A 23762-nucleotide genomic window follows, 5' to 3' on the forward strand; every position below is an offset into this window, starting at 1 on the left:
AAAGAAGGCATTCATTGGGAGAATGAACGCGTTCTTTATATTAATAAAAATCTTACATTAATTTAATAACCAGATTTTCATTATATTGATGAAATTAGATTCATACTATTAATAAATCAGGCATCGATTTATGATTAACAAATCATTAATATAATGAAAAAAATCATTGTCCCAATGAAAGAACAGTTAATAATCAATGTTCATTAATATTAGGAACAATATTTTTTTCATTGTACAAATTTCCGAAAACTGAACAAGCGGCAATCAAAAGTGTTTCAATATTTTCCTTAAAATGTCGAGAAAAAATGGGCGTGTTTCTGGGGTCCAACTATATATACTAGCAGTTATAATAATTATTTCTGGGATACACTGTATGGCAAGTTAATTAATTTAATAATTTTTTGAGAAAACCGACTAATAACACTATATTTTTCGGTAAAGGATAAGAAATGTAATGATACATATTATAAACTTTTTTCTACAAAATATTATTCATCCGAAACACATGCACGATTTTCTTGTTCCGTCGGCCGTTGAACTTATTGAAGTCAATTAGTAATATACGCATACGTTCATAATTTTCACATTAAAGCCAAGTTATACATAGATACATTTCGAATTTATGCATCGGATAAGATAAGGTGGAATAGGAAGCGTCGTTTATTAGTATAATATGTAAAAAAGTCGAAAATGGGAAAAGCGAGAAGAGAAGGCACAGAGAGCAGCAGGAACGAGAACGATAAGGTTTTATGGGGATTTTCGCTGGAGCGGATTTAATTTCGAATGATTTAAAACTCATTAGGAAGATGTCTATAAGATAGATGACGGAAATAAAGAAACAAGGTTTTCGTTTTAAAGAAATAAATCATCTTTAATTGGTATTCTAATGTGATAGAACTAAGGTACAAGAAATAAAGCAATATAGGAGTATTATTTCTCTTATATTTTTTTGAACATTGACTTTAACATACATTCTGACACCGTCAGAATGTGTGTTTAATTATTAACACGCTTTACTTTTTATTGAATTTCTAAATCACTTAATACCAGGGTTGTCTTTGATATTTTGCATTTAGAAACAAAGTAGGCTCCTGCCAACATACATCAAACGTCAAAATGAACTGTCATCATTATAGTTATTTTCGGAGATAGTTGTCCCAACAAGAATGCCTTGTTGAGTTGGTTTCTGTTTTCGGCAGTGAAGCTGTGAAGCACCACAATCACATCAGTCGACAATTTCTCGTTGGTATGAAGAATTTAAACGTGGACGGTTTGGTCTTAGAGACGGTTCAAGAAAAGGTCCACCAACAACGGCAGTCGTTCAGAAAAACGTGGATGCTCTACGTAAGATGATTCAAGATAGGATAGTACAAAGTACTAGTAGTACATAGTAGATTGGATAGGTTCCAACCCCCAACTGTAATCATGATTGGGAATTTCAAAGACCGAAGTTTTATGAAGAATTATCTGTAAAAAATTAGTTTCTCATTGAATACCGCATCTGTTGATGGAAGAACAGACAGCAATTATTAAAGTCAATTGGTGTCAAAAAACTCTACACCAATTTAATGGAGGAAACTCAAAATACGTACAGTTCATACCAAATAAACTTTTAAACAAAATATTTTAGGAAACAAAAATAAATTAATTATAAATATATAAACAGCTATTATTTACATCAACAAAACTCACGTTCTTAAGCGACATAAAGCACTTAAGGGACATAAAGACCATTACTACCGCTTTCCCGTTCAAAAGATTCTAATAAGGTACCAATGAGTTTTTGGCAGCGCCTATTAAGCTACCTTGTACAGGGTGGTTGTACCATTTTGGTATTTTCTATAGGCTATTTAGGAAACCGCGAGAAATATTTAAATTTTGATACTGCAGTCTCGGTGTCTTTTTTTGAAAAAATCACAATGGCGCGGCGCAAACGGATCGTCGCTATCTTGATCGGTTTCGAAGCTACAGGGGGATTCTCAAATTTTGTACTTTTTGAAGATGTTCGATAGTTTGTTTATTTCAACGACTACGTAAAAATGAATTAAACATTCTAAGGGCACTTTTCTATGTAGAATGCAATGGCGTAGTCAGACTTAATTGGAAAAAAATATTTTTTTAGATATTAACTATATTTATGTTTTTTTTACCTTTTTATATTATACAACCAGGAGGTTGTATAATATGTAAAAAAGTCGAAAAAGTTTAAGTTTAAAAATATACAGGGATATTTTTAAATTCAGTTTGACATCGCTTTCAGACAGCTTCTCGAAAATATATAACACTATATAACACTATATGTATTTATTTTCACTATTATAACTTTAAAATTTCAATTTATTTAGAGATATCGACTTTCCTCTTGGTATGTCATGCCGAGTATTAAAGGAAACAAGCGAATATCTACTTTCAAATTAATCCATGTGTGCGGAGCAGGATTTGTCATTCCTGCCGTACAGACATACTAGGATATGTGATCCTAGTATTAGCTTGTAAGACAAGCAGGTAGTACTACGTATACTACCTAGTTTAGTATATACTGTATTGTCAAGGATACTGGTTGGATATTTGAATAAAAAATAAATGTAGAACTATAATAGCAAACAATATTTAATTCAATAAAAAGAATAAACACAATTTCCTACTATACTAAATCCTTACACTCTCTCATTCATACTCTTTGTGCTAGACAAAAATTTATACTATCTGTTACAAGATCTTTGAAAATATAAAATCGAAAATATAATATAACTAAAACTTGATAAAAACAATTTGCATGTAAATGTTCCAAAGTCACTCTCGTTAAATTGTCATTAAACCCTGTCATAAATGCTCAAAATTCGTTACCTCACTTCTACATTTGTATTGGCGGTGAAAAGGTACAGCTGACAACAAAAGATATCATAACATATTTTAATACAAACTCAACAGGTTACTTCAATCGGGCTTCTCAATTAATATAAAAAATAAAAACACAAAAACTACATTAAATGTTCAAACTGCTGCCCATTATTATCTAGACGGAGTTGGCACTGTTTCCGCACGCCGCGCCGTCGCTAACAGCATTTCGAATATGTATGCTGGTTACACTTTGCAAAGCCACAACAAAACTATCTTGTAACTCTTCTAATGTTCTATTTCCATTTCGATAAATTTCGTTTTTCAGAAATCCCCAGAGAAAGAAGTCCAGAGTGGTATCAGGTGACCTAGGTGGCTAAGTGGCTAGATAAACTATTTTCTGACGTTTTAAAAATGGCTTGGTTTAGTTGCTTGCGCTCAAAATACCGCTCAAAATATAAATCAGCTGCCATTTGCTTATGTTTGTTAGACTCAATATAACATTCTAACATACGAATATTATATTTCTCAAAATTTTCAAATTTACTCATTTTTTATTATTTAAAATACACACACTTCAATCTGTTGAAATGAAATGTCACGCATTCATCAAAGGTATGTCCCGATCACCATGACAACCGTTTATTTTGTTACTAGGCGCAGCCTACTACAAACTGGATATTTTAAGAAAAAATTTAAATGTTCAGGTTAATAGTGAAAATAAATATAGAGTGTTATATATTTTCGAGAAGCCCATGCCAAGCTGAATCAGGAAATTTAAAAATATACAGGGAGTTCTATTTAAAAAAACAGAAGTATAGTTAATATCTAAAAAAATATCTTTTTCGAAAAAAGTCTGACTACGCCACTGCATTCTACCCAGAAAAGTGCCTTTAGAATGTATAATTCATTTTTGCATAGTTGCTGAAATAAACAAATTATCGAACATTTTCAAAAAGTACAAAATTTGAGAATCCCCCTGTAGCTTCGTAACCGATCAAGATAGCCACGATCCGTTTGCGCCATTGTGATTTTTCCAAAAAAAGAACCCGAGACTGCAGTATCAAAATTTGAATATTTCTTACGGTTTCCTAGATACCCTATAGAAACAACCAAAATGGTCCACCCTGTACACTTCGCAGTAAAAGAGGTTCTAAAAAGAATGTTCGACTGCAAGGTCTGCTGCTAGTAAACATTTTTAAGCTTAAAGTACCACAACACTATTTATGTAAACCAAAAACTCATAATAAAAAACTAAAGTGTCAAAACGAATGACAAAGTCAGGAAATAAATAAATAATGTGGCAACGTGACATTTTTTACAGCAGAGCTGCCACCTGTATCCCCAGCGGGAAATTTAAATTTCATTTAGTCAGCACGGTGCCGAAGATGTCCATGGTTGGCAACAATTAATTTAAAAATCGCGCCCTCGATTACGTATCTAAAAGTTTATTTGGTATGAATCGTAGACAGCATTGTCAGTGGTGATGAATCCTGGATTTAGTCTTATGAATCCGAACGTCAATCGGCTGTTTGGGTATTCCGATATGAAGCAAAACCGACGGAAGTTATCTGTTCTTGAATAAGTGTTTCCAAAAAGAATGTGGCGATATCGTCTCAAAAGCAGGTGATGGAGCAAAAATTACTCTGCAGAATCAAAGAACTGTTACTGCTGATTGATACATATCTATTTGTTTGCCGGAACTAATTGCTGAGTTTCGAAAAACCAACCCTCAACGAACGAATGATTCACAATTAAATTTTTAAAGCAAGAAAACATCGAATTGTTGGGTCATTGTCCATGGCCAACCTAAGTCTTAGCGATTTTTTGACTTTTCCAAAAATTAACAATATAATGTGTGGTCAAAGGTTCCAGCCCAAAACGCAATTTTGAAGGTACCAAAAAGCGAGTGGAATACCTGCTTTCAGAGTTGGTTCAAAAGATTCAAAAATGCATTTTTCTTCGTGGAGAATACTTCGAAAAACAGTAGAGTTTAAAAGTTATCTACTGTTTTTTTTTCTACCTCTATATGCAAAATATAAAAGACAACCCTCGTACATTTAAGAGCCTGTACAGAGATAATTTATAAACTCAAAATGATTATTATGTTCGTTTAATCTACACTTAAGTCCTCTGTTTATTATAACTGATTTTCTTTACAGCATACTAACTTATATGTTGACAAAACTAAAAACAAAAAAAGAATGTAACGACGAAAAGTGAAATGACTGTTTTCATCAAAGAATTAGTTCTGCTGCGTAAATGCTTTCTCGGTATTTACATCGATTACGGCCATTTCGAACATAAAAACTGTGTAATAAATCTAACATGGCTGTCTTTATATTGTCGCTGCGGTAAACCGCAAAACTCAAATGCATAGAGAAAAGTTTCGCTTAACCTCTTTCTTTCCAATACTTTCTCTGCAAACGTTATTAGTGTTTGTTTTTTGCAGTGGTAGGTTGATAAATTAATTTTAAAGGTATATTAACGACAGTCTGTATTGTAGAAGTAAACATTTAACAACTAGTACATATTTAGTAACTTAGTCAGTTTACTTTTTGGACAACATTTTTATTTTATTTTTTTATGACGTAGCATTAAAAAATTATATTAATTATATATTAAATATGTTAATAAAACGTTGGTAGGCAGTTCTTTTAGTTTCAAAGTAAAGGAATTTTCCCAATTTTTTTTATCTCAAAAACTGCGACTTTGACTGATTTTGATGTTATTACAAATTTTGTTGCAAATATTATTCCTAATCTTAAATTGAAAACCGCGTTTCGCTAACTACTGTAATTTTGGAGTTACGATTTTTTAAATTTTTTAACCCTCTCCTATACCCCCTTACCAACCCCCCACCCCCACCAAAAACTAATGGCCAGATTCTCGTGTGCCACAGTATTTTTGTGCCAAATTTGGTTAAAATCGGTTTAGCGGTTTTTGAGTTATTGTGTTACAGACAGACAGACAGACACCATGAAAATATTTTGTATTTAGGTTATTTATGACCCAAATAACTCATTTTGAGTGAAATTAAAAAACCTTTTTTTTGCCGATCTTAATAATAGCTCCCGTATATAGCGTTTTAACACCTTGGGAGTAGCAATAAGGTACAGCTTGCCATACTAGAGCCGTTTGGTATGTAGGTAAGGATAGTAATGTGGCTAGCATTACGCTTCAGCCGCCTATTATTACCTCAGGATTGTGAATCCCAAGTACGCATTTAAGGCTGAGTCGACCTAGGTACCCAAACTATTTTTATTTTAATAAATATAGTCGGCTGATGAAATGCCGGCTGTAGGATTCGAACCCACAACCTTTGAATTGGTAGACGAGAGCTGTACCTCTACGCCACCGGGCAACTAAATAAAAATACATACAACCCTAAATTTTCACCCTTCTACCATCAATCTTTGTTTTAAATAGGGGTTGTTTTTTTAATAGTTACTCGTCCGAAACGGCTTGACCGATTTTGATGATATTTTATATGTATATTCAGTAGGTCTGAGAATAGGTTGTTATCTATTTTTTATGCCCCTAAGTAGTAAGGGTAGTCCACCTCATTTTTTTATTTTTTGGACAAATTTTTTTATATTTATTTTTTTATGATGTGGCATTAAAAAATTCATACAATCCTAAATTTTCGCCTTTCTACCATCAACCCCTATTTTTTAATAGCGATATTAGTAATTCAATAATTTTAATTTAACAACAAATTGTTTTTAAAAATTGTTAGAGTTAGAATACCTTAAATTAAGAACGTGAGTATGATTGGGTATATACCGGGTATAATGGTATTTTTCCAAATTCAATATACCACTTATTGACCCTTTGGGTATATACCGGGTGCAAAAACTTGGGTATTTACCCAAATTTCAATATACCGGGTACTTGCCCATCACTGACCTTTGCCACAGCAACGCGTGGCCGTGTCTGCTAGTATATTCGAAAAATGAGATAACAAAAATAAAAAAAACTGAAAAAGTGGATCTGGGTCTTGGTCTTTGTCTTGCTCTAGTCGATTTTGGTCTGTCAGACCTAACACAAGTCTTGGTCTTTCTTTTTCTGTAAGACCAAGACCAAGTCTAGACTGGCTCACCACTACATACAGTTTCATAATTCAATGATATTATTTCCTATTTTTGCGACGTTTTTGAAACATGTATATTAAAAATCTAGACAAAGAAGAAAAACATTAACATATATTTTGTGATTTAATTATGTGTAGCAGATCAAGATAATCTTCGTCAATCTGTCTAACCATCCAAGCGTAACCATTTCAATAATTACATATAAATAGATAGATCTAAAATCAAATAATACGGTACTATCATACACTTGTTCACCAATCGACCCAGTATCTGATTTATTGCTTTCAAGCGAAACAGAGATACACACAGCTATCGAGTTTTAATAAGTAATAAATATCTATTGCGGTTGTGCGATTATTTATTCGTACCCACGCCGATCCTTAACAGGTTCGATCTACGTAGTACCCATGAAAATTTATGGAGTGAAGAGTATGTCAAGTTCTTTTTATGGTATCAGGATAGTTTTTATATCAAATTCTGAAATTTAAGTCTTCTCAGAAGTATATTGTAACAAATCGTGAAATTTAAGTCAATTTTAAGACTATATCTTACGAAAGCATAGAGATTTTCTATGTAGAAAGTGCCTCTATCAAAAATCTCTTAATAAAGTGTAAGGCTTGCAAGAGTCTTATACGCAAGACTAAGACCATGACTGGGCCCTGCAAGACCAAGTCACTAACTGTATGTATTTTTGAAATTTATGCACAATCAGTTTCGCATACCAAATAACAAAACAAATTTGTTAATATTCAGGGTGGTGCGAACTGTATTCCGGAAACTTCGGCAGCATATTCTGCAGATAAAAATAAGTAAAAAAGTTCGTATAAATGTATGTCCTAAAATGCTTAGTTTCGGAGATACAGGGTGTAGAAGTTCATTTTTATTTCGACTTTTTCCATATAATTTCTGAATCTATTGACGTTACAATATTTGGATGAAAATTGGTGTCTGGGAGTTTTTTGATATGAGAAATTTGGAATTTGATGTCAATATGACTCCTACTGGTAGGGGGCGCCACCTACATATTTTTTAACTGGTTTGAAGACTAATAACTTTTCGTCCGTACCTGTATAAAACTACTGAGTAAAAAAATATACATTTACCACGTTTTTTACGTAAAAAAGTATCTCTTGGTAAAAATCGCTACGAGTAATGGTTCTTGAGATATTTGGAATCAAAATTATCAATATCTGTCATCATTGACATAAATTAAACATGTTGACTAAATAGTTATTAGACTGAAATCATAAATTTGAAATGTTTTTGTGTCAAAAGTTCAACAGAAACTGTTTTATCATCATTTTTCGCAGAAAAATTTATGATTAATTTAAAAAAATAAAAATTTTACAAATTTATTATTTCAGTCAAATAATTATCTATTCAGCGTGTTTATTTTTTGTTAATAATGACATGTATTGACTATTTCCATTCTAAATATCTTGGGAACGGTTGCTCGTAGCGATTTTTACAAAGGAACATTTTTTACGTAAAAAATCAAGGAAATGTATATTTTTTCACTCAGTAATTTTATACAGGTATGGATGAAAAGTTATAACTCTTCAAACCAGTTAAACACCTGTGGGTGGCGCCCCCTGCAAATAGAAGTCATATTGACATCAAAATCAAATTTCTCATGTCTAAAAACTTCCAGATACCAATTTCCATCCAAATATTGGCGTTACAGAAATTATTTGGAAAAAATCGAAATAAAAATGAAACTTCTACACCCTGTATCTCCAAAACTAAGCAATTTATGACATATATTTATGCAAACTTTTTTACTTATTTTTAGCTGCAGAATATGCTGCCGATGTTTCCGGAAGACAGTTCGGACCACCCTGTATAGGTATTATGTGCCAACTGTCAGGGAGGTAAATTCAATCGATTTTCATTTCCAGGTCAACACTGGCGCCAACCGAATTATTATTACTAAGTATACAGGGTGTCGCAATATTCCGTGGGCTACTACGTATTTTTTGAATCAAAATAAGTTCATTGGACACAATTACCTCTATACGAAAGTGCTTCAATTGTCCGCTCGAGGGCATCAAACTTTAAAAAGTACACCCCGTATACATTTATATATATATAACTCTACCGACGACCAATTTTCTTTTCGTAAAATAGTATCTACTCTTGTATTTACAATATTTTTTGTCTCTTATATTAAAACGCCACATCGCATAGTTTTTGAGAAAAATAGTTTTGGAGAATTTATTTTTCCAAGGCGAACCTACAAAATATACAGGGAGTTCCAATATTCCATGTACATAGAACAACCACGTATTGTTTTAATCAAAATAAGTTAATTGCATAATTTACCTATATACAAAAGTGCTTCGTTTCTCCGTTAGAGGGCATCAATCAAAAATAAGCTCTTTTTTAAGCTCTTTATGAAGATTATTGTCAAATATAATTTGTGATACTAACATCAAATTTTCCATATTTTCGCCAACTAGATTATTAGAGTATAATAGATTTCATAGCTTGATGTGATAAGAACATTTTTCACCTTCTTCGAACTTTTTCAAGTCAGCCTTGAAAAAAAAATCCTCAAAAAGTATGCAAGATGGCGTTTTTTTGAAAGAGACGAAAAATGTAGTAAATACTAGAGGGACCATAATACAAAAAGAAAATCGGTCGTCGGAGGTGTTTGACTAAGGAGGAAAATATTTATACTAAAATTTGCGTAGGGCTGGGGGTAGTTTTTACCCTTTCCGTACTTTTTTGTGAAAGCCAAATATTAAAGCATTTAGCAAAACATAGAGGCCCAAAATCTCATTCAAATCGGAATAACGGTTCTTAAATTATCTGGAAAAATGTGTTTATTTTTTAACGACAAACGAAGCTCTTTTGTATAGAGGTAAATTGTGTCCAAAAATACATACTAGTTCTATGTCCACGGAATATCGCTACACCCTGTATATTGAAATTACTTTAAAAAGTAACCTTAGACCTTAAAAATATAATTAACACTTTTATCTAAGTTATGCCGTAATGTGCGCCTTAAATGTAAATTAAATGAAACTACTCTTTGAACAGTCAATAGTTCCAAACATCGCATACATAGTGAAACCTGATGTACCATTAAATTTATTCATCTGTCTGATATAATTTTAGTTTTCGAGAAGTAAAATTTCGATATATTCATATTACGACTGCGAATAAGTAATGTTATGCTTGGCGTACCCCACAATTTTTCCAACGGTATATAAAATAAGCCAAGTTCGAGTATCACGAACTTTCGGCCCTCCTATACCTTTAGGGGCCGCCGCCTGCTTTGAAACGAGCCGTTCGTTCTCCTGCATGGAGATTTTCTCCTGCTGAAAATCGAAAACAGCGACAGTATTTACGATCTATACTTTACCTATAATTGGTGTATGTTTATTATTATTTTTTTTTCATTAAAAAGCGACAATTGAATATCTATAAGAATAGTAAGCCATATTTGCAAATGCGAACGCTAGGTATATGAATTACGATAATAGAAATCAAGTGTCAGTAGATAGTTCTTAAATAATTTCAAAAGGAACTGAAAACGATTGAAATTGATTTGATTTTTAGTCGTTACAAACTAATTAACTTGTATATTAATGTAAGTGTTTTCTTAAAATTTGCAAAGTGTAAGACATAAAGAAGTACAATGATAAAATAAACGAAAATATATTAGCTGCTGGCTGAAGATTATCCTTGTTGTCGATGCAAAACAAATTATTTATATTAACAAAAATATGAAAATCAATATGGACATATTATAATACAATTTTGAATTTTGAGAATACATCACCAAATACCATCTTAATATTGTTAAGTATTCCGCTGGTCCTTAATTTAAAACACACGATAAACCACTTAAACTAATTTATTTGACAACTATAAACACAACACACTAATGACGCTTTGCCCGATTTTATAGTTCTTTCATCAAATGATTAACAATTCACTTATCATAACTGTCTATCTGAAACTGATGTGCTGTTTCCAGCGATTTCGGATTTAAATGCCGTAGCGAACGTCCAAGAGATGGCGCTCAATTCAAATCTCCCTTTAGCGGTCGTTCGTTCCTCGAAAAATGTCGCCCCGCTTTTTGACATTGTCCCAATTTTGATCGTCCTGATCAAGGTTTCCTGTGTCGTATCTCTTATTATACTTTCTACACTACTTCATCTTACTTCTAGGGTAGTGTTGAATTCGGTACACAACATTATTTATTCTTTTGATGACTGTATAAGGACCTTCCCATGCTCTGGAGTTAGCTTTGGCGACCTTCCTTTCTTGCGCTGTAGGTTATAGAGCCATACCATATCCCCCTGTTGAAATCCCGTAGAGTTAGCTCTGAGGTCGTAACGATCCGGTCATTGGCTAGCGCAATCTTACTTCTAACGGCCTTGTATAATGTTGAACGTCGTCATACAGTCTCAGGGTTTTGACAAAAGCCAGTTTCTGAGGTGGCTCCACAGAGGCCAGCTTTCCATCTCCGACATCAGCCATACCAAATTTTATGGCACGAACGGTTGTCGTCTCGGCGCACTCAGTGATAAGGCGTTTGGTATGGTGTTTTCCCATTTTCTCCACATCTGCATTCGCCGTTGCACTTCAATCTACTAAGGTGTTCGTTGAGGAGACAGTGTCCTGTTAGAAACCCCATGATAATCCGGAGATTGTTTTTACTTAAATCAAGGAAAATTTTTGATTTTTCTCGGTCGTAAGTTCTGAGGGACTTTTTCGAGTGTCTTAGATCGTTGGAGGGCTCCCATTCCATGTTACGGATGGAGTCTTCCAGGTTCTTCAGTTCCGCTTTAAGTTGGTTTCCGCTTGGAAAGCAGAACAGTTCTGGCCCAGTTAGTGGAGTGTTCGCTCCTTTTCTAGCTAGATCGTTAGCTTTTTCATTGCCTTCTATCCCTTGGTGTGCGGGCACCCAGTGTAGGAAAACTTTGTTTATTGTCTAATTTGTTCAGCTTCTCTAGGCATGCTTTGACCAAATTGATGGTTACTGAGTTGATCGCTTTTAGTGCTACTTAACTATCGGATAAGATTGCTATTTCCTGTTTTCCTGACTAGTTCCTATCTAAGATGAATTATACGCATCTTTCAATAGATTTTTGCCTGAAGGATACTGTGTAGGTGCCCATTGGCTCGGAGTAGTTTTCGGCCCAAATACTCCTATTCCTAGTTGTTCTTGCTTTGGTTTTGGGAGCATCAGTATACCACGTGTGACGTTATCGTATGGTCTTTAACATGCTGAACAATTCAACGAAAAAATTTAAACGAAACCAAACGACTTTATGAATTTTGATTAGCCGTTCCTTCAGTTGTTCTGCTTAGTCTTCCACATTCGTGGTGTTTTCGTTTTGTGATCCGAACACCAAATGACAAGGCAACACGTGTAAGTCTGGTGGTGTTATGAACTGCACTCCTATTCTCCATTACAAATAGCTGTATGTTGTGATCCCAATCTCTTTGATTCTCATCCACAACTTTCAAGATGTGTTCTTTGTTCTTCAATGTTCTTATTTAATCTTTCAACCACACCATCGGATGCAACATACCATATGAATTGCGCTGTTTTGGAAACTGCGTAATGTAATAAATTATGCGGTGAATCGAAGCCTTGGACCATGGCACGCTATCAAAAATCTTCGTCTTTCGACCATTTAAATTTTATTCATTGACGATCCCGTCTCGCTATCTCTCCCAGCCAAGAAGAGATTCATCTTGACCGTTCGCTCGGGCGGTCCGTTCGTCCGGCGGTCGGTCGGTACCTTCCAATTTTCGTCCTGGCTGAACGAGATCCCGTCGTTGGGGCCCTGGGGGCGGCGGCGCGGCGGGGGCAAAGGGGCATCGCCGCCCATCAGCGCCGGCCGCACTTAAAGTGGTGCCTAATAACAGGGCCGGCTTTGCGTAAATACTGACTAACGACGGTCCGTCGTGAATGACTCCTGGTTGTCGGCGGAGATGACCGAGGAGGTAAGGCGGACGGAGAATCGGAGGAGGGTCATTGGCGGAGATTATTTTCATAATTTTATAACTGTATCCAGTACGTTTATAAATAGCAATATTTTTAGTCAACCTTAAAATGTTTCATCTATCTCAATCTCGATAACAATAATATAGTATATCATATGCCAATTCATTCAAATATCTAGGCATTTTTTAGCTGCTAAGCTGTGGTGGAAAGCTGATGTAAAAAAGAAGGACGAACTAATTACAGTAGACTCTAATTACAGTCCGACTCTTTATTTTCCGATCGCTAGATTATCCGTGAGTATCCAAATTTAGTTACACTGCCGTTGAAATCCGTTTTAACCGAGCGACAATGCTTACTGTCTATAGAAAACAATATACGTAGGGGCCCTGTGATTAAGATTACTTATTGGATAGTTTGTAACTAGATTGTAGTTTTTGCTGGCTTTGCACAATCCATACATAATCCTTTCACTTCCCCAAGAATGTTCCCTCGAGCGCCTATGACTTCCTATATACAGTACTGACTTGCGCTTACCATAGCAAAATCCGAATGTTCGAATGTAATTCAGCAACCATAACTGAATAAATTCCAAACCAAACCTGAATAAATTCTTCGACAGTAAATGTTAAAATCACTTTTACAACCACTTTTTTATTTGTCATTACTATTTTTATTATATGTTCTGTGTTTGGTTAGTTTGGAAATTTTTCCTTTTATAACCAAAATTAACAAAATTTAATAGATTATATTTCTTTTCAGATCTGGATAATATTCAACAGTTCCATTAAGTGCCACTTTCCATTGCCATCCTCCGATGACCACTCAAGGTATGAGCAATATTTTAGTTAAATTCTTACTAAAAAATTATCATAATTCCAAAAAATATCTATTTTTGATGCAATTATCTTTTATTTTGTTTTCTGACATTACCTATTTCCAGCAAATTTATAGAATAATATGATCATTAGATTTTTAAATTATATCTAAATTAGAGAAGTCACGTCAATTATTCTATAATACTGTAATAAGAAAAAAAACACGGATTTGGATTAGCTCTACAATTTCCAACTATATATTTCTTGATTTATTTTTTTATTCTCTGTAGGATTTATGTAAGGTTCTTCTTTTTTGGAACTTTCTACAATAAAAAGTTTGAATATCTGTATAGCAAGTTTATCGCTCTTTACTTTTTAATATTAACTATTTGTATTTTGGTTTGGTTTGGTTTTTATGTATAGTTCATATCAAATAAACTTTTAGTCACGTGATTATGCTTGACCGGCACAGCGTTTTCCACTTTTAAATATTTTCTTTTAATCAAAATATTTTAGAGAAAAAAAAAATTAATTATAAATACATAAACAATTATTATTTACATCAACAAAACTCACCTTCTTAACAGAGGGACTTAAGTGACACTTAAGGGCACTTAAGGGAAATGGCCATTACTTCCGCTTTCACGTTAAAGCTATTCTAATAAAGTTGCTATGAGTTTTTTTACGGCTATTAATTTATCTTGTACATTTCGGACTAAAAGAGGTAGTAAAAAGAACAATGTTCGACTGCAAGGACTGCTAGTAAACATTTTTAAGGCATCACAACAAAACTCATTTAAACCAAAAACTCTTAATAATTCGTAATACAAAACTAAAGTGTCAAAACGATTGACAATGTCAGGAAATAAATAAATAAATCTGGCAACTTGACATTTTTTAGAGCAGAGCTACCACCTGAATCCCCAGCGGGAAATTTAAATTCCAGTTGGTCAGTCCGGCGCTGAATATGTCCATGGGTTGGCAACCATGAATTTAAAAATCGCGCTGTCGATTACCTAACTAAAAGTTCAATTTATTGGTATCAAGAATGTAAAAATAAACGGTCTCTACGTTACTCGCGAAGTAAACCGAAGTAGGTCAAGGTCGTATAGTGACCTAACTTTGTCTCATATTGGCTTATTGTCATTAGACGAAGAAACACGAAATAAATCTCTTGACTATTCGACTTTGACCTACTTCGGCTTACTTCGCAAGTAGTGTAGAGGACGATATGTACTTTATAGCAATTCGTAAAATAAAGAAGTATTACATAATACTTATTATTCAGGGGCTTTGTTGAACTAGGAAAATTTTCGGTGCGCCTATGGTTTTCTTTAACAAGCCAATGAATTCGGAGGGGGTAATTGAAGGTTTGTCTGTTTGTGTTAGTTTATGCATGTTCCTCATTGTTGTACTTGATATCCGTGTTATGGCGTTATTAAAAAAGATCGGGCGGGATATTCGTGACGAAGATAAAAAAGCAATTATATCGCTTCGGCGTTGATATACAGAGAGTACCAAAAAACGCTATAGAGTTGTCTTTATTTTAAATGACTTTAAAACAGAGGTCATGTTGTAGATTTAATGAATATTGTTTGAATGTCTTCTTTCTTATTTAGAAAATTACAACTTTGGACGATATCTTCAACAAAGTTGATTGGAATATCACAAAATAAAAACTAGATAGCGAATACCTGAACCATCTAAGGTTTGCTAATGAGTATGTAGTAATCGCTAACAGCAGCTGCAAGAGTTCAATACAAAATGAGTTTAACATAGTCAGCATTAAAATAGGAAAAAATGCGTGCACCTAACAAAGGTCATGTACAATGAATTGTTAACATTTAAAACATTACAATTATAGATTATGCCGGATGCAGACTGGATGCTATACATTAATACAAATATTTGGATCAATTGAAAGGTGATAGACATCTCTGGCTCACTGCTTCATTGAAATGAACATTATAATAAGACTGGCATGGAGAGTATTTCTGTGGTATCTCATTATTTTTAGGTTAGGTTAGGTTGCTGGTGATTGGGATCCTGTTTGATCCCTCACTCGGAGGCCTTGGTCCCATTGCGATAGCTCTGTGTTATTGTACTAAACCTTCCTCTCGTTCTTTTTTTGCGTTAAAGCACTTCCAACTCTTAGTTGTCGCTGATGTTGGCTTCTGCTGCTTCCCCTAGTCCCTCCGAAAAAGTTTTAAAGCGTCGGTATTTCAGTGCCGAACAGTGGCACAGCAGATGCTCTATGGTTTCTTTTTCCTCTTAACATTCTCTGCAGTAGTCGTCGTTGGAAATATTCCATCTCACAAGGTTTACCACCGTTGGGCAGTTCCAGTCATGACACTTACAATCTAGGTACTAGGTTCTTTTTGTGCTCTAGTAGTTGTTTTGTCTTTTTGCTATCTACCACAGTCCTCACGGTGTTGCCACGTCTCTTGCTGCTTTGCCTTGATGGTAGTTTCTGCATGATGATATTTTGGCTAGAGTACTGGAGTGGCTGGAGCGTTGGATGTTTAAAATATCAAAGAGGGACCATCAGAAGATAAAGTGGTTAAGGCAGGACATCCAGATGACATACGTGATCTAGAAAATTAAATTCCTCAATTGGTATTGGACGGGTCATCTAGTGAAAATGTCCACTAGTATCCAAGAGGCGTAACAAGTCCAAGTGGAGGGACATGAGAAAACAAACACAATCCAAATGGTATTAAACAACATAACAGCAAAACACCTGGACATAAATGAAAAAAATGAAATAAATGAATGTAATAGAAGAAAGAAAGTGTAAAAATAAGTTGAAATAACAAGGTTTTTGAATAGCGGTAACTGACAGCAATGGACAGTCTATTACTTCACTTTTCGGACAATCTGTTAAACTTGTGTGGACAATATTCAATTATATATTATTCTGTTTTTGGATAATTTTGCAAATCTCACATTATAGGTGACTTTATTTCTAAGTTAATACTCTTTTTGCTCTAAGACATTTACAATTCATTTTCGAAAACAACAGATTGATATTTCTAGATGCATAAGCTATTATAAATAGGAATTATTTATTTTATTAATTATATATTGCGTTGAATATATAAAAAGAACTCTACATTATACTCTTCATCTACTCTTACTTTACCTACTACTCTACATTATATTTTAACTGACCCTGTACATACTACTCATTCGAGTACTTTTTTTGACGACCTGCTAAACAACGTATACAGTGACTTTACTAAAATGTCAGCTTAAATTACACTACTCACAATTTTACAGTTTTGTAATTTTATTCCTTCGCACTGAGTATTAGTCAGACCGTTTGACGAGGAAACAAAAGCTTTTAAACGTTTTTTTTTTCTACAGAATAAACCAGCGGATAGACAAAAAGATTTCTGTAGCCAGAGGTCAGTGATTTTTGTGTTAATCCATGACTCAGACAGACTTTTTTTTGACTTAGCGCTTTTCTGACCACTAACGGCGTTCCTCTTGTATTCTTCAATGTTCTTACCGCAAATCTTTGCAAAATTGTTTCGAGCCACGTGGGTGGCCGAGCAGTTATACAATTTAATCCTTAGCAGATGCTTTTAATTGGTGGCAGATAGCTACTAGCGAGAAATTTTGATTCATGCTCTAAACTACACCGTTAATCCATAGACCGCAGACTAAAATAGTGTTTTATAAGACAAGTAGAAGGAATGTCTTTTTTAACTAACCTGTATATTATAAATAAATATTAGGATGTTTAATGACCATACGATTTTATTTGAATTAGATCTCTAAAAAACTTTTAATGGACGAGTTATGTGGAAATAGTCCCAACCAGCAGGGACACAGAGCTCGATATCATAAACCAAATATACAAGGCCAGAATAACCTTTGAAATACTAAACAATATGTTGAGATCTAGGCAAATACTCTCAATGTCAAACTTAAAATTTTTAATTGTAAATTCTGTATTGCTGTATCAGACGTGGAAACTTACACCGCAGCTAACTAACACACTCCAAGTATTTATAAACCGTTACCTGCGAAAAACTATACGAATATTCTGGCCAACACTATTGGAAATGAGGATTTATAGAGCTTAACCCACCAAAGACAGATGAAAATGAGATTAAATTCAGGAAATTGAGTTGGATTGGTCAGATATAGCAATGGAATGGAACCTGCAAGGCTATAGAAGAATGGTCGTCCGAAACCACCTGACCAAGAACTATTGAAAAGGAGATTGATACAGTAAACCGATTATGGAGAGATGTAAAATCAATTTCTGGATGGTGAAATTCGGAACTTTTCACAACTACATTAAAAATTTACACGTTAAATATATCGCAATCTTCGAAATAATAAGTTGTGTTAAAAATGTCCTTACAATATGAAAATAAGTGTATATAATAATATAATAAATAAAATATCGATCAAAGAACAAACTAGATTGGCGCCGTAAGAAAACATTCTGAAATATCATACTTACATTTTCTAATATTACATGACATACTAACAAATGGCACAATATTTTCTATTTGGGTAGAATTTGTAGAATGTTTAGGAGAGGGGTTTAAAGGGGTTAAACACCGCGACCATAAAGATCTAATGTGTGTTCCCCTTTCTTGAGTTATAACGGGTTATAACTTATCATACAATCTCAGGGCTTTGACAGAAGCCAGTATCTGAGACGGCTCGACAGAGGCCAGCTCTCCATCCTCGACATCAGACGTACCAAAGTTCATGGTACGAATGGTCGTCGTCTCAGCACAGTCAGTGATAAGGTGTTCTGCTGTTTCCCCGCAGAATTTGCATTCGTCGTTGTTTCTCAGCTTCAATCTACTGAGGTATTTGTTGAGGAGACAGTGTTCTGTTAGAAATCCCATGACAATCCGAAGATTGTTCTTGCTTGTAAGTTCTGAAGAACTTTTTCGAGTGACTTAGACCGTTGGAAGATTCCCATTCCAGGTTACAGATGGAGTTCCTCCGGGTTCTTCAGTTCCGCTTGGAAAGCAGAATGGTTCTGGTTTAATTAGTGGAGTGATCGCTCCTTTTCTAGCTAGATCGTTTGCTTTCTCAGTGCCTTCTATCCTTTGGTGAGTGGGCACCCAGAGTAGGAGGACTTTATTTTCTTTGCCTAATTTGTTCAGCTTCTTTTCTGTTTGAGTAAATAATTGATAATTTTAAGTTGTTATAAGTCAAATTGCAATTCCAAACGAATAAAGTTATGATGAGAAGTAATGTCACCATTCCATCTAGAATTACAATCTGTCCAGATTTGTTGGACATGTCCGGAAATTCGGACCATCCAACTTTCTTCGGATTATTTTTAACTTGTCCGGATTTTAGTAAACATTATTTTTAAATGGTAAAACATATTTTTTTTGGAAATAGATCTCTCTATCTGGAAACATTTATCCTTCTTTCTATTATCTTCTTATATTCAATTTTTAGTAAAGGCTCCTAATAGGTCGTACCCAGAAATTTTTCCTCTTGATTCTAGTTGGGCTTTGTTTTCTGCATGGGTTTCCTGTATTGCTATCAGGTCAATATCGTTATCGTGCAGGATTTTCTGTAATATCTGGCATTTTGATCTGCTTATGCCTGCAATATTAAAATGGCAGATTCGGATGCAAGGTCCAAAATCTCTGGTCAGTTGGTCCCTAAAAGGACCGGTTTTAGTTTTCATACTGTAACTGGGATGTGAGGCAGGAATTTTATCGTTTGTTCTGCCGCCTATTTTGTTAGATCATTTAGCGCTATCCAGGGTGCACCGCGAGGAGGCGAACTAACTCTGCACCCCAACATACTTCAAAAATTATGTGGCACAACTTGGGGCTCATCAGCATCCACCCTGAGATCCTCTGCGCTGGGTTTGGTGTATCCTGTAGCAGAATACTGTGCTCCAGTGTGGCTTAATAGCAAACACACCCGTATGGTTGATATTCAATTAAACCAAACTATGCGCACTATATCAGGGACAATTCGACCAACACCTACAATATGGCTGCCCACTCTTAGCAACATAGCTCCTCCCAATTTGCGCCGAGAACATGCCTTGGTCAGAGAGTTTACTAAAATAATGAATAACCCTCAGCTGCAGGTCCATGATGACGTACCACACATCCAGGGAAATCGACTACGATCAAGACACCCTCCATTGAAGACTGCACATGAGTTGCACCAAAATAATTTTGATATAAATGAGCAATGGAGAGAGAAATGGGAAAATGAGGCAGCTTCAATATACCATGGTCTACCGTACGCTATTAATGAAACTGCAGGATTCGACCTTCCCCGTCGAACATGGACAACTCTTAACCGCATCAGAACTAACTGCGGAAGATGTGCCGACTCTCTAAATAGGTGGGGAAAAGTCCCTTCAGCCGCATGCGACTATGGAGCTGACAGGCAGATTGTCACACATATAGTGCAAGACTGCCCAATAAGAGCATATACGGGCAACTCAGCGGATTTCCTTATGGCTACTCAGGAGGCAATTGATTATATACAAAGACTGGATATCTGTTTATGAGACGAATTAGCCTATTTTTTTGTTGTGTATGTTTTTTTTCTTTGTTTATGCAGTTTTTTTTAATCTACATATTTTTTTGTTGTTTATGCAGTTTTTTTGTATACATTTTTTTTTTGTTGTTTATACCATTCTGTGTCCTATAACTTAAGATACTGTGATGTAAGCCATACGCTAAATAAAAAAAATAAATAAATAAAATTTAGGAAAGGACGTCTAGAGACTGACTTCGCCAAAATTATCATTGATTGTCATTCCCCAGCCGTCTTTGACCAAGTTTTTTTCGATCATATGATACTTGCTACGTTGAAATTCAAACTGAAATTAGGAATGGATAGCAGTATTTAAAATAAATACCTATATTGGATATCTACTAGCGATACCAATTAAACTTTTAGTTACGTAATCGAGGGCTCGATTACGTTCCTTGTTGGCCGCCATGGACATATTCGGAGCCGGGCTTACTAACTGGGATTTGAATTTTCCGCTGGGGATGCAGGTATGGTAGCTCTGCTATAAAAAATGACACATTTATTTATTTATTTCCTGACATTGTCATTCGTTTTGACACTTTAGTTCTGTATTACGAGTTTTTCGTTTAAATGAATTGTGTTATGATACTTTAAGTTTAAACATGTTTACTAGCAGACCTTACAGATGAACATTGTTTTTTTTAGAACCTCTTTTAGTGCGAATTGTACAAGATAGCTTAATCCCAATGCAAAAAGCTCATCGCAACCTTATTAGAATATTTTGAACGAGAAAGTGATAGAATGGCCCTTTATGTCCCTTAAATACTGTTAAGGAGATGAGTTTTTTTATGTAAATAATAAGTGTTTATATATTTAGAATTAATTTATTTTTGTTTCTTAAAATATTTTGATTAAAACAAAATATGTAAAAGTGAGCAGCGCTGTGCCGGTCAAGCTTATTCACGTGACTACACTGATAAAAAAGATAGACTTGCACTAAAGTCGTCATCGTTCTTGAAAAAAAAATAGTGGCAAGAGAATTTATTTTAGCGTAAAAGAAAATATTTTGCCTGAAGAAAAACTCTCTTAACTAAAGAAAACTTGTTCTCTTGAAAAATTCGAAAATTTATCTTGAATCTATTTTCATTCAACCAAGTGCAAGTTACTTTGTTTTAAGATAATAACAAAAATACGCTAGGAAGTACTTCATTCAAGAAACATGGCCATTTTTCCAATAGCTAAATACTCTTGATGAAAAATAACAACGACACGCAAAGACGATGACGAAGGACGGTATATACAACCAGTCGGCAGTTCGATCAGTCTCACGTCGCATTTCATAGGTCGCACATCATAGTACGCAAGGGTTTTGTTGCTTGGAATTTTCCACTTGGAATTTTGCATAATTTGCTTTTTAAACGCATATCGTATAACAGATTAGTGATCGTTAATAACATGCATTTGCCATTTTTTATGGACACATTTTAGGATATATGGGTTCTTTAATTGAAAAAATGGAAATTAAAGCATTTATTTGCTATATTTGAAGGTAAGAGGCATTTACCTAATGCACCTGTATAGATAATACATGCGTGACATAGATAGAATAAGAATATAGGTATCAATTTTTTTATACAAATAATTACAAAAATTTTAGAATTTCAAGTCGTCGTATTAAAAAAATCAAAATATGACCAAAGCTTCTAATTTTAATAATTTGTTTGCTTTACTTTGATTAATCGTGATGTAACATTTTTTTGTAATTTGTAGAGTGATGAACCACCCCAAAAAATACCAAGTAGTGAAGAAGCAGAAATAACTACCTACTATCTAAGAAAATAATATCACTTTACTTACTACAGACTAAAAAAAACTAAATTTATCAGAAAATAATATACCTCGTAATATGCCTGTATATGTCTGTATATGATGTATAAACTTCTCTTAGATCAAAATAAATTTTAGTTGAGTCAATGGTATTCGCTATTGGTTTAAGAAAAGTGTCTCTTTAATCAAGAAATGTCCCTTTTCAATCAAGAATTTTTGTATGAATCAAAGAGACTATTGTTCTTGTAGCAAGAACTTCTTTGCCTATTAATTTTGGGTCAAGAGTGAAATACTTTGGACAGATAGATTCTTCTATTCTCTAAAGTAATTTTTTAAAGCTTATGAAAAGATAATTAATGCTTTGGGTAAAGAAACGTCGTTCTTGGCCCTATCGAAAAGCGCCAATCTTTTGGGTCAAAGTCAAATTCATTTCGACTGAGAGATCCTTTTTTTCAGTGTAATAGTTTATTTGGTCTGATCTATAGTTTCGGTATTTTTGCTGATTTTGTTTTAATGCTATAAATTAACTGCTATTAATTAAACAGCGTATTCTCCACAAATCTAATTTTATTACACCAAAATAACCATCATGTTTTAAATGTTCACTTTCTTTTCATACAGCCAACGTGTTGTGTCGCTAGAAACGTAGTAAATTTGTGGCACTAGATGTCGTTACGTGTCGTCACGCAGGGTCCCAATAATATCCGGTCTACACATTAGAAGACTATTAGTAAATATGTAAACAACAACATTCACTCGATTTGTATGTCTCCATTATTCATTTGTATTGTTCGCTGCGGAAAAAAGAATCGGTTCTTGTCGAATATGGCGTGCTCAAACAATAAATATTGTTTAAAAAACTTTCCCACTAATTCATAAATATTTATATCGATCGTAAAGTTCCGTTCTTGACGTTAGACGTCTGAGGGGACGGCTGTGTGAATACTAAAAGGAAATTGCCTTCTGAAACGGCTTTATCTTTTGTTCGTGAAAATTTACGCCCAGCCATTCTTTTTTGGATGGATTCTAACTGAGGTGTAACGAGGTACAATTTGATTTATTGGTAGAATGGACATTGATCGTTGTCCGTTTATTGCTATCTCTTTTTTGCAAAAAATCATTATTTTGTAGTTTGTGGTATTACATACATGTGTCACATACAGGGTGAGTTTTCTAGGGTGTTCTATGTGTTACTCTGAAACTACTGGAGCTAGAGAGTCGGTTAAATGGGGAAAGAATTGCAGTTTTGTGAGGACAAACATTATGCTTCTTTCGGATTTTTGAAAAAGTTTATGGCTTACTAGATATTTCCTAAAAAATAAATTTAAAAAAGCTAATTTAAAAATGCCCGCTAATTGCATTATAATCAATTTTAGACAAAAAGTTTTCAAATAAAAGTTGTAGATAATCACATCCTTAACGAGATCGTGTTCTCCGTTTTTTTTCTAAAGCCTGTCATTTTTGAAGTATGACACAAACATATGTTTTCTTCAAGTTGGACTTCATTAAAATGCATGCTTTTCGTTCTAGTGAACACACTAATGAATTACTGTTTATTGTTTTTATGAAGTCAATGTCATTGAGGTCATGCTTTATTATTGTTTGTTTTGCAATCTAGCACAAATAGTTTCCAGAAGTTCGACTATTGTTGCTTTAATTGAACATGAAAAAAATCAACTTAGTCTTGGTCTTGCTTTTTTTGCAAGACTAAGACCAAGTCTCGCTCAT

General features: G+C 34.3%; 1 protein-coding gene across 1 annotated transcript in view; it reads left to right on the forward strand.

Moving 5' to 3' along the window:
* LOC115879954 (MICAL-like protein 1) overlaps positions 1–23762 on the forward strand; it is a 246258-nt gene that overhangs the window by 58777 nt on the left and 163719 nt on the right. Inside the window, exon 2 of the mRNA XM_030897021.1 lies at positions 13660–13727. The gene's annotated coding sequence lies outside the window, so the exon portion shown is untranslated. The remainder of the gene's footprint in view (positions 1–13659; positions 13728–23762) is intronic.

The sequence above is a fragment of the Sitophilus oryzae genome, unplaced genomic scaffold, assembly GCF_002938485.1.
Source record: "Sitophilus oryzae breed Bouriz unplaced genomic scaffold, Soryzae_2.0 scaffold_1067_pilon_pilon, whole genome shotgun sequence".
Lineage (NCBI taxonomy): Eukaryota > Metazoa > Arthropoda > Insecta > Coleoptera > Curculionidae > Sitophilus > Sitophilus oryzae.